At 43.7% G+C, this 13,410-nt stretch overlaps 1 long non-coding RNA gene across 3 annotated transcripts; it reads right to left on the bottom strand.

Moving 5' to 3' along the window:
* Nucleotides 1–447: 447 nt before the first annotated feature.
* Nucleotides 448–7,473, bottom strand: LOC124706276. Of its 3 annotated transcripts, none has more exons than XR_007004379.1 (6): nucleotides 7,185–7,473; nucleotides 6,427–6,520; nucleotides 1,789–6,326; nucleotides 1,557–1,712; nucleotides 1,363–1,460; nucleotides 448–961 (listed from the first exon to the last, which is right to left on the bottom strand). It is a non-coding gene; the product is annotated as an uncharacterized LOC124706276 (long non-coding RNA). The 3 variants fall into 3 exon arrangements; XR_007004381.1 differs by lacking the exon at nucleotides 448–961 and having other exon boundaries at nucleotides 1,185–1,460; nucleotides 1,557–1,594; nucleotides 1,789–1,861; nucleotides 1,967–6,326; XR_007004380.1 differs by lacking the exon at nucleotides 448–961 and having other exon boundaries at nucleotides 1,185–1,460; nucleotides 1,557–1,594.
* Between the last annotated feature and the right edge of the window lie 5,937 nt (nucleotides 7,474–13,410).

The raw sequence follows: 13,410 nt of genomic DNA, 5'->3' as shown, positions 1-13,410 counted from the left end.
TGTCGTGATGACAACGTCGTCGATGTATACTTGGACGTTTTTACCGATTTGTGTGGCGAGGCACTTCGGCATCATCCTATGATATGTTGCTCCCGAGTTTCTCAACCCGAAGGGCATTGTTCTGTATGAGAACACGCCATAAGGGGTTATGAAAGTTGTTTCGACTTCATCTTCTTCTTTTAGTCGAATCTGGTTATAACTAGAATATGCGTCCAGGAAGGAAAGGCGTTCGCAACCTGCCGTGGAGTCGATGATTTGATCGATCATTCGGAGGGGAAAGTGATCCTTTGGACAATGTTTATTGAGACACGTGAAATCGACGCACATGCGAAGGACTTCGGTGTTTTACTTTGGGACTAACTAGCAAGAAGTGGCGCGGCGGCACGCCGCGCCGGTGAGACAATATTTGCAGTTCAATGCATGCGTGGCAGTGACTATATATGGAAATTTCATGATATATATCTGGTGCACACAACTATGAGTCAAAACCTTAGTTCACTTGTACATAAAGCAGTTGATGCTGCTTATCCCAGGAAAAACAACGCATGCTTGTGCGGCCCTGCATTTTTAAGGCTTATTTATTCAACACAAAGTAACTGATTCCCCAACAGCCAGGACAACATAGAGAAAAACACACACGTCTTTTGGAGAGTAAATGTAAGAACATGTTGCAAATTGTTACTCCAAAGTATAACGAAAATCTCAAGAACTAAAGGTTGCTAGTTTGGCTCTTATAAAAAATCATAGTATATGTAACTTTGAGAAGGAATGCACCTCAAACTAAGGAACAAATTTTGCGGTATGCCTATCCATTTCCTGAGCACTGTACCTCCAAAGAACCAAGCTCTGACTGGTTAAAAATAATTTACACGGTAAAAGGAAGCTCTGAGGTTGTGCGATAATATAGTACATAAAATGCTCACAGTAGGTTTTTTGCTGCTCGGCCAAGGTCAACTACCCTCTGCCATAAAAATAAACAGAACATTTGTCATCTATACATGTTAAAATTGAATCCAAGAAATAAAGAATTTAGTAAATTAATCATAATTGTCAATAATTAATTCATTGTGAATAAGTATAAGCTTACAAAAGAACAACACTTTTTCTTCTATGTAAGCTATCTACAAAAAAACCAGTATGTCACTGCCTGACTCAACAACTGGGTATGGCTAACAATTTCTGAAGATTCCAGGAAAAACTAACATAACCATCAATTAATACTTCCATGTCTGACCCAACAAAAGCTAGCAAATTATCTTGCCCGAAGATGAGTGTATCTCTGTCAGCATAAGACATGTCCTACGAATATGACAATATGTACATCGAAACTTAAATGTGAAGACGAATTTGTTATGTGCTAACCTCCAGGTCTAGCTGCAATTGACTGTTCTAACCTGTACCCATGAAACACAAATCATCTCCAGAAGCAAATATGTCTATATCAAGGGAAGGCTCCACACCTGAAGCACACGCAGATTGAAGGAGAAAATCAACAACCAGAAGAAAAACACATAGCAACTAAAACTAAAATGTCCAATGGGAAAATAAAAGCATACCTGGAGCAGATCATGAAGAAATGCCCTGCAGAGGAGGCCTGGTAGGAAGTTGCGACGACCCGAGTGAATAGAATACATCATGTAAAGAAGCAGAGAAACCAAACTTAGACAGTAAAGACACAGGCAGCCCAGCAGCAGGGACATGTACAAAGCAAACTGCAAGTAACCATGAAGCAGACAACAGAAAGGACGGCAACATAAAAATATGGGAGGAAGAAGGGAAAATATGTACCATCAGTAGGCTCAACTGGGCGTTTACCCAGACAAATCATGCGTCTCCACCAATGTCATCACCATAAAATCTCCTTCTCAATAATCAGGAATGCATGGGTAAAAATTGTTACCGGGAGCATTCGAGACTGCAGGCGAAAACTAATAAGTCTTATAATTAACTCTCAGTCAGTATTCACCTTCATGTCAGAGAGAAACCGGATGACAGGCAATTGGATAGTTTTGTCAGATAGCAAGAACCACTCATTGTCATCACCAACCAATTATCCCTACGCTTGGCAGGCCTCCTTGAGAGTGAAATATGTTGTGCCACGGTAGCGTGTCATGACTGTTGGGTGAATACGCTGCATTTGTATACACCAATCTTAGTGAAGTACAGGCGCTCCGGGTTATAAAAGAATGTTCAATATTTGTGCATTGAGTACTATCATGCGTCATGTAACCGGAAACAATCTGTAGCAATACTAAAAATGAGCTCCTCACTAATTCGCGGAAATTCCTTGTTAGTTATGGTCAGATAGGTATTGAGAGAAGCAGTTGGAGAGTCAGCTTGGATCTACACTGTAGTTACCGCTGGTTAATAATGCAATAAGAGGCATCTAAGAAGTAGATTGTAATGAATGTAGTTCGGAATTGTTCAAGGCAATCAGTACATTAGGAAGCCTCTTGGAAAACCATCATCTAAAAATAAAACCAAGCAGATTAAGAGAAAAAATGGTATGCACTGTTCAAATTTCTTTGACTGTTGGTATACATTGTCTAATTTGTTCACAATCGATCTGTTAATTTTTGGTGCCAGCTGTAGATGGAAAGAACTTCATTGTTAAACAAAAAATGTTACTGATAAGATAACTGTATCTGGAACTGCTTATAAACTATTTACCCATTGGTTCTGCATGTAGACAACAATTTGTCTGTAAGTAATTCTTTTTCGCTCTGAATTCAGAAAGATTGGACAGACTGTAGAAACCAAATGTAAGGAAAAGAAAACAGAGCATACTAATTAAGGAACTTCTAATAAAATACCTATCTTGGTAACAAATCAATCAGCAGTTCAAATCCATGACAAAAGAAAAGTTCACTGAACAGATAAACTATGGAAAACATATAACCTACTACAACACGGAGAAAGTACACAAAATAGGTATAGTTAGTGTTCTTTCCAGGAGAGCGATGCTCTGTGAGAGAAATCAGCCCACAGTTGTGTATGGTCAAGTAAGACCTTGGCCCCCCAGTAGAAGAACCCCCCTTAGTCTTGAAGATTTAAATGCGCTTATGGTTCACCTGTGGTAGGTGCTGCGGAATCATACATATGGAAGCAACGTAAACAAAGATCATATATAAGCATACAATTGGAATGTTGCTCTGATTGAGGACAGTACTGCTCATTAGGTACGCTGGGCTGTTTGGGTACTAAAAACTCTCTTTCAAAGGAATAGTTTTGCTTTTGTTGTGCTCATTGGCTATCAGCAGAAAGTAAGCATTCTCTTGCATCAAATGGATATAAACAGAAAAGAGTGTATGCAGAAAAAAATACACTAATATTTGGGGGCAAACTACAGCTAAGATAAAAGACTTCTAAACGACAAACATATCTATGATAATTTGAGATAAGACAGAACCTATAAGCCCAAAATCAAAGACAATATATATGGTGTAGTCTTGACTCAATGAAGGATAACTTCTAACCTAAGGATGAACACTGTAACTGTGAGGGATGACACTTCTTCCAGATTTATTTTTTGCAGGAACTGATATGTGAGTAAACAATGGAAGAAAAAAGAAACACAAACTATATGCACACCGAAAATAGTACAGAAATTGCAAGTGGAACAGGAAAAAATGAGAATAACTTAAGAAGGGTGTTGATTCACCTCAATTTAAACAGGTATGAGTATCCATAAACCTCTCTCTCTCTCCTTCTTTGTGTGTGCAACACATTACAGAGAAAAATATAGAGGCCATACGCTGTAATGAACAGTCCTCAGTTCTCTTCAATTCATCAACATCTTGTATCAAGTATGAACATAACCACATTCATCCATGAAAGAAGACGACTGTGCAACATATGAATTGTCATAATGTCCTAACCTGGCCAATCAGGAACATTTTGGATCCTGCAACCAAAACTCAAAGCTAGCTTATTGTATATTCATGATAACTCTAAGATCCTACATCTGCCACTTGTGTAGATAACATTGTAAATTTCTGACCACTTTGCATTACTGCTAGATATTAGTTACTAAGAACATACGAAAGGAGCAGTACTATACAAACATGAGCGGTTTAGTATATGATGATCAGCATAGGTGTGTTGATACTAACAATAAATACTCCTTTTTGGGTACCAGAATCAGGACCAATAATCTAAACCTCTGAAGATTTCGAAAGTGTCCCTTGTGCAGGTGATTGAAAGCCTCCGTCATATCATCTTCATCTCCAATGATCTCCCAACAGAGTTTGAAGAAGAGCCCCTTGAAGCCGTCGGGACCTGGGGCACGATCTGTAGGCATCCCCATGATGGAATTTTTAATCTCTTCTTTTGTAAAAGTGGCATCAAGAGACCTGGCCTCGATGGCCGAGAGAGATGCGAGGTCAAGCTGGTTCAGATCGAGCAGCATGTGTCTAACAGGAAACTAACAATAAACACTGCTATTGCCATATAAGGCCTGTCTTCGGTGAAGCATCTAAAAGCGTGCATAGTATCCAATTATTAGCAATCCTAGATCCGATCAGCAGAAAAATTCAGAAAGGAATGCAGTTCCTCTGCTCGATCCATGCATCAATAATGAACTTTTGATAAACAAAAATTGGGAGGGAAACCAGAGGTAGGGAAGCTACTGCTATGAAACTGGTGTGAACCAGAATCTGTCGTCGCTGCACAGAAAAAAGAGAGGAGGTGAGTCATCAAGCAGCAACCCACTGCGCTCCCTAAAGCTACTGTTGTTGTGTCCCTCTGCATATGCCGCCGCCATGACCAGCAACTCGCACGCGCTATCACGCACCATGTGGCTGTTTGAGAGTGGCTAGAGGAGTTATGGCAAAAGGATTCACCTACAACGCACCGTTGTTCCATGCCTTTGAGCCGCGTTCGTCTCAGCCGCAACCCCCAGTCACCGCGGCCTCAAATCATCGTCTCCTCTGCTCGAGCGATCGAGCCTGCCCATTCCCGTGAGCCTCGCCGTCCCGCGCCCATAACACGCGGGAGTGGCCGCTCCGCGGGGAAGAGCCTGTAACCCACCACCGCTAAACGTGGGAGGGGCCGCACGCCGCGCCATCAAAGTAACCGCTGAGATAAAGAATAAAATTTGCCTCTCTTTAATACAGTATTACGCAACGTCGAGGTTGATATAGGGGATAAACAACGTGAATTTTATTCAAAAGTGAATCTTATTGTTCTGCACAGCACCACGGTGAGAAAATATCATAGCTGATACAAATTCAGACTGCATTATATAGATAATTGGGATGTTGACACTACCATTGACAACATAACTGACATAGATTAAGTCACACATGTGCCAAACTAAACTTAAACAAAATGGCAGACCGCTATTCCTAGGCACGTGCTTTCATTATTCCCCCCTCTTGCACTTCATGGCTGATGGTTGGCGCTGCTGTCATCTTCTCACCAGGGTCAGCTGTTTCTTCTCCTGCCAAAGGCTCTGGTTATTCGTCGGTGGTGTCATCAAGGTCCAAGCAGCCGAGCTCCTTGAGCAATCAACCTCCTCCTTTACATTATGCTAATACCATGTAGATCCTGAAGAATCTTCAGTTGTACGCCTTCTAATGTTCCTTGGTATTAGCTCCTTGAGCAGTCAACCTCTTCCTTTACATGGCAGAGTTATAGGGTGCCATATGAGAGTAAGCACCACTGAATTGGTAAATTTTATTTGCATTATGCTATAAGAAGAACTCATCATCGTTTCTTAATATCAAATTTATACAAATTATCAAGCTTTCCAACTCAAAAGCAAATCTAGCATTCTGAATGAGGATTAAAGCACATAAAACTATTTATTTGGCTTAGCCTGAAGTGTGAAGCACGGCCAAACCCGGCAGTGATACACAGTTGGTACAGGACGTTAAGTTTTACGTGAGCTAGCAACAATGAAAACAGATCTCTTACTGATATTCGTGTCGGGTTAGTTCAGTATAGAGCAACGGTTATCTAGTTGTATGCAAACTGATGTGTGTGATCAAACTTTATGATATCTAAAGACCGACTTCTAAAGTAAACTATACACCTCTAGAATGACAAATAGACTCTGTGATGTATTTATCAGAAGGTAGCTTACCTCACAGGCTATAGTTTGTGTGCAAGAAAGTAATAAACCTCAAAGCCTAGGAAGATAAGAAAATAATAGCCAGATCGGAGAATCTCTACCATTGAAATAACATGAGTAAAAAAATGGAGGCATGCCTTCCTTACCTTAATGAACACCAAGAATCCATAAACACCTTCCTTCGTAGCATCAAATAAATATAACTTGGTTAACCTATGCACTGTTGTGGCCTCTCAAGCCGTGCATCTCTTGCCTAAGTATGTGTGGAAGAATCAATTCATCAGACACACAACATGCAAAAACCATCAGAGATGCATGTACATTGGTGTATAAAAAGACAAAGATGGATGTACCTGGTATCTGAATCCTGTCTGAAAATAACTGGATTGTAGAATTTTATTGTGTGTCCGTACATCAATGGGCTAGCATTTGAGACAATGTTTCTACCTGGTGCACACATATGGATGCAGTATTGTGAGAAATTGATATCTCTTACGGATAACATAAGCATAAAAAATTCGTGCAAGATAAAAGAACACATAGTTGTGTGAACCCATATATGTAGTGCGATCTCTAGAAGTAAGATGAGATACTCCACTTGATGAATAAATAAAAATGGCAAAGTGCCTCAACTCAGCAAGATAACGGCCTAATGTGTGTATGTTTTAGCATGTGAAGCTGTAAACCTGTGGGATTATTGCTGAAAAATCTCAGGGAGAGCAAGGAAAGATAAATACAAATGGATTCTATCAGTCTTATTTTACCAATTAACTTACCAGGAACAACATATGCACTATGAGGTAAGAGCTATAGTTTCTAATATTGTGTTAAGAAATAAAAGATTGAAATAATGGACAACTTATCTGTTACCAGTATTAGTGTAATATTGGCGAAATAATTATCATATTGAAGACTCGTACCTTACCAATTATTGTTTTGAGAAGGATTATACCAAACCGAAAAAAGTTGGTTACTAAGTAAATTTATCGAAATATGGAGTGCTAAGATCATTGCAATCAACAAAATTAAAAACATATTAAATCTGATTAAGAAACTTGAACACTGATAATAAATTGCATTTGGTAATAGAAAGCTGGACCAGAGCACACACATCTACGTTCAAAAACAGATATTGTATGAAGGATCGCCGTCTTTGAGAACGGGGGATTCGATGGTTCTGATGGGAGCTTCCGGCTGAATCAGTATGTTGACAGGGCCTTTGGAAGCAAGGGCTGCATCTCTGTCGCCCTGGATCAGGGATTGAGTGAGAATGCTTAGGCCGATCGAATGGATAATACATGCATCTCGTGTCCATGGGGTGCAGCACGTCTCCGCAAGATGCAGCCCCAACCCCCTCCCGAGGTCGCAGGAGACGGCCGTCCAGGCGCAGCAGGACCAGCCGCCGTCGCCCCCCCACCTGAGCGGACGGGCGCGACACCGAATCGGCCTGCTCTGCCGCGGAGCCTCCCACGCGCCGCAGGAGCCGGGATCCACGAGGATCGCGAGGCGGAGGAGGAGAGGGAAGTGCCGCGTAGACGGCCGCCGTGTGCGCGGCCGGCCCGCTGCCGATGATGCAGACGCGCGTGCGCAACGGGCCCGCTGTGGCCTCCTCCATCCCGTTGGTGGCGGTGGCGGTGGGCCGCAGGCGACACGGAGGCGCGGCGACGCGCGGGACGGCGGGCGCCGGCGTCACGACGCGCGCCGGGCGGGCGTCGCGGACGGCGAGCGGCGTCGCGCGGTGGGGAACCGCTCGCAGGCGGTGCGGCGACGCGCGGGTAGGCAGGCGACGGCGTGGGCAGGCAGGCGACGGGGCGGGCAGGCGCGCCGGGCGGGCGGCGCGAGCGGCCAGTGGCGGCGGGCCGCGAGCAGCCATGGGGTGCGGCGCGTCCAACTCGCCCTCCTGAGGAAGCGCACTCTATTTTGTTTTGCAGGTTGAAGCGGTGGAGGTTCCCGATTCTTCTCTGCTGCTTTGACCGAAAAAATAGGCTAGACGCACCCAGAAATAACCACCACATAAAGAACCAGGGGAGTTAAAATAGATAGGCAGAGTTAAGTACCCCCACAAATACACACGGAACAGAAACGATGCACATCATTACACGTGTCAGCCAACGGCATAGGCCCAAAACAAACCCAAGATTCTGTAAAAAATCGAAGCTGTTCACGAATAAGTATAGTATATATACTGGATTGGTGACCCAAGTGGCTTCAGTCTTCAGCCCTTTGATGAAACCAGCTTCTTGGAGTCGATGGATTTTAGATAACATAGCTTTGCGGTTTGGCTCGGAAAAATGCCGCGAAGGTTGTTGAATTGGTCTAGCTCTTGGATCCAAATTGAGTGCATGCTCGGCAAGTTCCCTGGGTACTCCTGGCATGTCAGCTGGACACCATGCAAAGATTTCCCAACGAGCACGGAGGAACTCGACGAACACGCTTTCATATGCGCTATCCAAGTTGGTAGCGATTGATGTCATCTTTTTAGGGTCCGTCGGGTGCATCTGCACTTCCTTAGAATCTTTGGAGGTGTTGAAAGCTTGCTCTTGCAAGGATCTACCTCTGTATGGTAACACACCGTGATTAGTGGTGAGTTTGGTTATCTCATACTTAGCTTGCATGCCAAAGGACTCGGAGAGTTTATGAAAGTCCCTGTCGCACTTATCAGATAAAGCAAAACTGCCCTTCACCGTTATTGGGCCCTTAGGTCCAGGGATCCTCCACAGCAGATATGTATAGTTTGGCACTGCCATGAATCTAGCATATGTTGGCCATCCCAAAAGAGCGTGATACTATGATGGCCAATCTATAACCTCGAACTCGAGTTTTCCTTCCTGAAATTTTGTTTGGTGCCGAATTGTACGTCGAGTGCTATTTTGCCCAAAGGATAAGTTGGTTTCTTGGGTGTGATGCCATGAAAGCGCGTATTTGTCTGTGATAGGTTAGCCAATGAGATTTTCATCTTCCTCAACGTATCCGCGTAGATGAGATTTATGCTGCTTCCTCCATCCATGAATATACGAGATACATCGTATCCTTCAATTACTACTGGTAACACCATTGCTGAGTACCCTGGACACGGTACTTGTTTTGGATGATCCTCTATGGAGAATCCTATTGGTTGACCCGACCAATTCAGATATTCTATGGTTGGCGGGGTGCCAATGTCGCCATGTTTACCTGTCGTGAAATTAGCTTCCACGACTTGTTCGATGTCCTGCCCTTCTGGATCATCGACACCACTCCATTTGAAGGGGTAAAATCATCATTGTTATTCGAGGGACACGCAATCTGCAGTTGGTGCTGATTCGCACTGGTAATTGCGGGTGGTGGTTGTCACCACCCGGATTTTTAAGTCCAGATGCCTATTATGTCATTCATCGCAATCCCAGGAATATTGTTGTTGCGGGGCATAATAGTCGAATATCATAGTCATCATTTATTACAAACCATATTGTCTTACAAATTCAGATCACATGATCCATATTACACAAATAGTTGATCTATTGATCAACGAATAAACACAAGTTCATAGCGGAAGCGTAAATAGAAATGGACTCTCTAGTCCACAGGCCAACGCTTGATGTCGGAAGACTCCTAGTTGTCGTAGGCGTCCTGCTGGTCATCTCCTTGGTAGTTCTGTTCATCTTCATACTCTGGCCATTTGAATAGCCAGGGACACAGCCGTGAGTACTTTAAGTACTCGCAAACTAATACTAGTGTAAGTGCTATCAATTCTAGTAAGGGGTGCTAAGCTCTAGTTTCTTTTGCATAAAGCCAATTTTAGTTCACAAGTATTTGATAAAGACTCTTTCATGTGCTAACTAACTCAAGTGGGAACATTAGTGTCATTCCCACAACTCAGTTGTGATTCAATTCAATTCAGTTCAATTCACCATTCACTTCATCAACCTTTTCAAGAATCTGACACCGGAAACTGTATGGCCTTTCCGACCGTCCGTAACCGTGGACACGGCTATTCGAATAGGTTTACACTATGCAGAGGTTGCACACTTGTGCCACAACATTTGATTACATCCGTCAGGGATAGCCCTGAATCATCATAACTTGGTACGCGGATCATCAACCATAACCTTTCACTTACATAACCTAGTATAGGCACCTCTCCCCATGAGCTTGGCCTCCCAGTGAAGACCAACTGTCAACATGGGAACTGCACAGGGCTTGGCCGTACAATTCACCTCAATTCACATCATATCTCATACAACAGAGGCAGCCTCGGCATAACCCCTATGATGTGTGTTCAGAGGGAACCCATACTAAGATGCATAAACTTCCAGTTAAGCCCTACCCATAATTAGGTATTGTGGGGGTACTCAAAAATTGGAAAGGTATCGCATCCAAACCAATATCAGTTTTAAGTAAAAAAAAACACCATCTTCTCCAAGTCGTATTCACCTTCAAAATCGTTCAATGGAATGACTCATCATTCCAAGGTTTCAAATTCATTTCAAGTCACATGTTACCATCTAGAGTAGTCAAGTTTTAGTATTTAGCACTAGCACTAATCATGAGGGGTGCTAACTTGCTTGGCTAGCTTTGAGACTAACTTTGCTACTCTAGTAACCTTCTTAACTTAGACCAAAGTTAACTATAAAAGTAACTCTTTAATAAAACAAGTAAAAACTTGTACGGTAGAAACTTGGGATAGGATTGTGGTAAGAAAGGTAAGACTAATGGTGCCTTGCCCCAAAGGGCTTTGCACTTTGCAAGAATATTAGCTTGCCTTGGTAGTGGTCAAAGTTCTCCTCTTCCTCCTCTTGGTAGCAACCTTCCTCTTCCTGGTATTCTCCGGTGCTAGCGTCTAAATTCGAATACAAGGTATAATTACTCAACAAGTTCAATAGCTATACTAAGCACAACATCACTTCACACAAACTATTCTAATCACACACATAACACAATTAGGTGCATTGGTTTTCTTTCTTGAGGAAAAATAATTTCCTCTCATTACATATGTAAATGATAGTTTCCATTTAGTGTTTGAGGAAATAATTTCCTCTCATTGAATCTTCTTAAGATTTAACTTCCTCCATAATCATGCATGAAATCATGTTGACTTAAGTCAACCATTCATCCCCATCATTTGGGAAAATGATTTAAATGAGGTAGGATACCTCATACAATTTAACAATTATCAATATGATTTAAAATCACCAAGTATTTCATGTGAGAGTATTTGACCAGTGGTCCAAACTTCATATGAAAGTACTTGGGGCAAGATTTAAATGAAGTAAAACACTTCATATGATTTGCATAATAGTTTTGGACAATATCACTTAACTAAACTAGCCATATAGTCCTTTATTTGAACTAGGCCATGATCACCCAAAGTAACCATGACATATTTTTGCAGAAACAATTAGTGTAAGTGAAATGTGGGATATGAGAGTTGAAATCAACTCAATATCATTTTTGGTTGATTTTTAAGATTTATTTGAATGTGCAAAAGTCCCTGACTTGTTCTTTTTGTCACATTATTTCTACAAAGCAATTTGGTGTGAAACCAGTGTGGTTGGAGAGAGCTTTTCAGTAGCTTTCCAACAATATAAAGTTTGCTAAATTTGGCCAAGCCAATTTGAAACTATTCAATTTCAAACATAGGGCCAGTATTTGAATTTAACTAAACTGGAAATTTGATTTAAATCAAAATGGGCCCGACGGGAAAAACTAACGGGCCAAATTTCAAATTTAACGGCCTGCCCAGCCCACCACGGTCCACAGACGCGTGGGCTGCCTGACATAGTGGGACCCGCCTGTCAGCGGCTCACCACACCCGAATCGGTACGGGGCAGGGTGGCGCGTTGGATTAGAACAGGATCAGACGGTGCTCGTTCGTCGTCGTCGCCGGCGAGAGAAGCTCACTGGCGCGGCGGCACTAGGGGGTCGGAGCGCTCACCGAGGCTCCAGCAAGGGTGGGCAGTATGCTCGATGACGATGTCGTCGACGGCGAAGCTCCTGGTACCGGCGGCAGCTCCGGGGACGGCTCCAGTCGACGGCGAGCTTCGGCGGCAGTCACGGGCAGTGGTGTTGCAATTGGGCGGCGCTACTGGGCAATGTCGAGCGGCGAGGTGGCTAGGAGGTCGAGGGAGGAAAGGGGAGTGCGGCGGTGTGAAGAAATCGTCGAGGCGAGGCCTCCTTGTATAGGCGCGAGAATGGCCGTGGCGCTGCGGCGAGGTCGAAAAGGGCGCGGCGCCTCCGGCGGTCTAGCGAGCTAGGCGAGGGCGCGGTGGTGTTCACGATGTCACGGTGGTCCTCTGGGTGGCGACAGGTAGGGTAGGCGGTGCCTAACGCGGCCGCATTGCTTCCGTGTCTGGTGGCGTCCGCGGCGGGGTTTCGTCTTCGTCTCCGGCGGCGGCGGTCACGGGTCGGGGTCGAGAGCGTGTCTGGTGGCTTCATGTGTGTGCGGCGATGCTCAAGTCGTGGCGAGGTGGTCCAGGGCGTGCTCGAGGCGACGGCGCGACGCGTGTCCAGTGGTGCCCGCGGCGTGCGCACGTGCAACGCCAACGGCATCCTAGGCCGATCTGGGCGCGCGATTTCTAGCGATGGTCGGCGTTGTCCGTGGCAATGGCGATGCTAGGCGGTGCTAGGGAGGCGAGGTGGTGCGTTTGGGCACGGTGGCCGTGGCTAGAGAAGAAGGGAGAGAGGGGTGGATCGACGTGTGGCACATGGCCGGCATGGCCATGCCCATGGCTTGCTAGCTCCTCTCCCTAGGGTTCTATTCTAGTGAAGAGAGTGAGAGGGGACAAGGGAACCAGGTAGGTGTCAAGTGGTGTATTAGGGTTGGCCAAAACACTATTCCAAATAGTGTTTTGATTTGATCCCTATTTGAAATTTGCAAACTTTGCCAAATTTGGTTTGGGTCTTGGGGTTCCAAAATTTTAAAATGGTGCATTTTGATAAGTTGCAAATGACCAGAGACAAATACAAGTGGTGGTGGAATTTTAAAAATCAAAGAAATGCAAATTTGCAAAATATGAGATTGTTAACAATGTTAAAAAGTCTCAACTTTGCATGAGCATAGTTTTTGATCCAAGATGATTTTGGTATGGTGGTCTTTACCAAATTTGTTCACCTTGATGTGCTCTTGGATGAGGTGTAAAGAATTGGGAAAGTTTAGTTTGAAAATCTTGAAAACCAGGGGCTCAAAGTAGTGACCAGATTATAAATGGCATATTTGACCATCATTTCATGTGATCATAAATTGAGTTTGGATTTGATTTTATTTGTTTTTATTTGATTCCAAAAGTTGTAATGAGTGTTTAGTAACAGAATACAACTAATGGTGAAGTTCAATTTGGTCTAGGGTCAAGATTTTCAAA

Source organism: Lolium rigidum, chromosome 4 (assembly GCF_022539505.1).
Source record: "Lolium rigidum isolate FL_2022 chromosome 4, APGP_CSIRO_Lrig_0.1, whole genome shotgun sequence".
NCBI lineage: Eukaryota > Viridiplantae > Streptophyta > Magnoliopsida > Poales > Poaceae > Lolium > Lolium rigidum.
The sequence above is the reverse complement of the archived record's forward strand: the minus strand, read 5'-3'. Positions and strand labels throughout refer to the sequence as shown.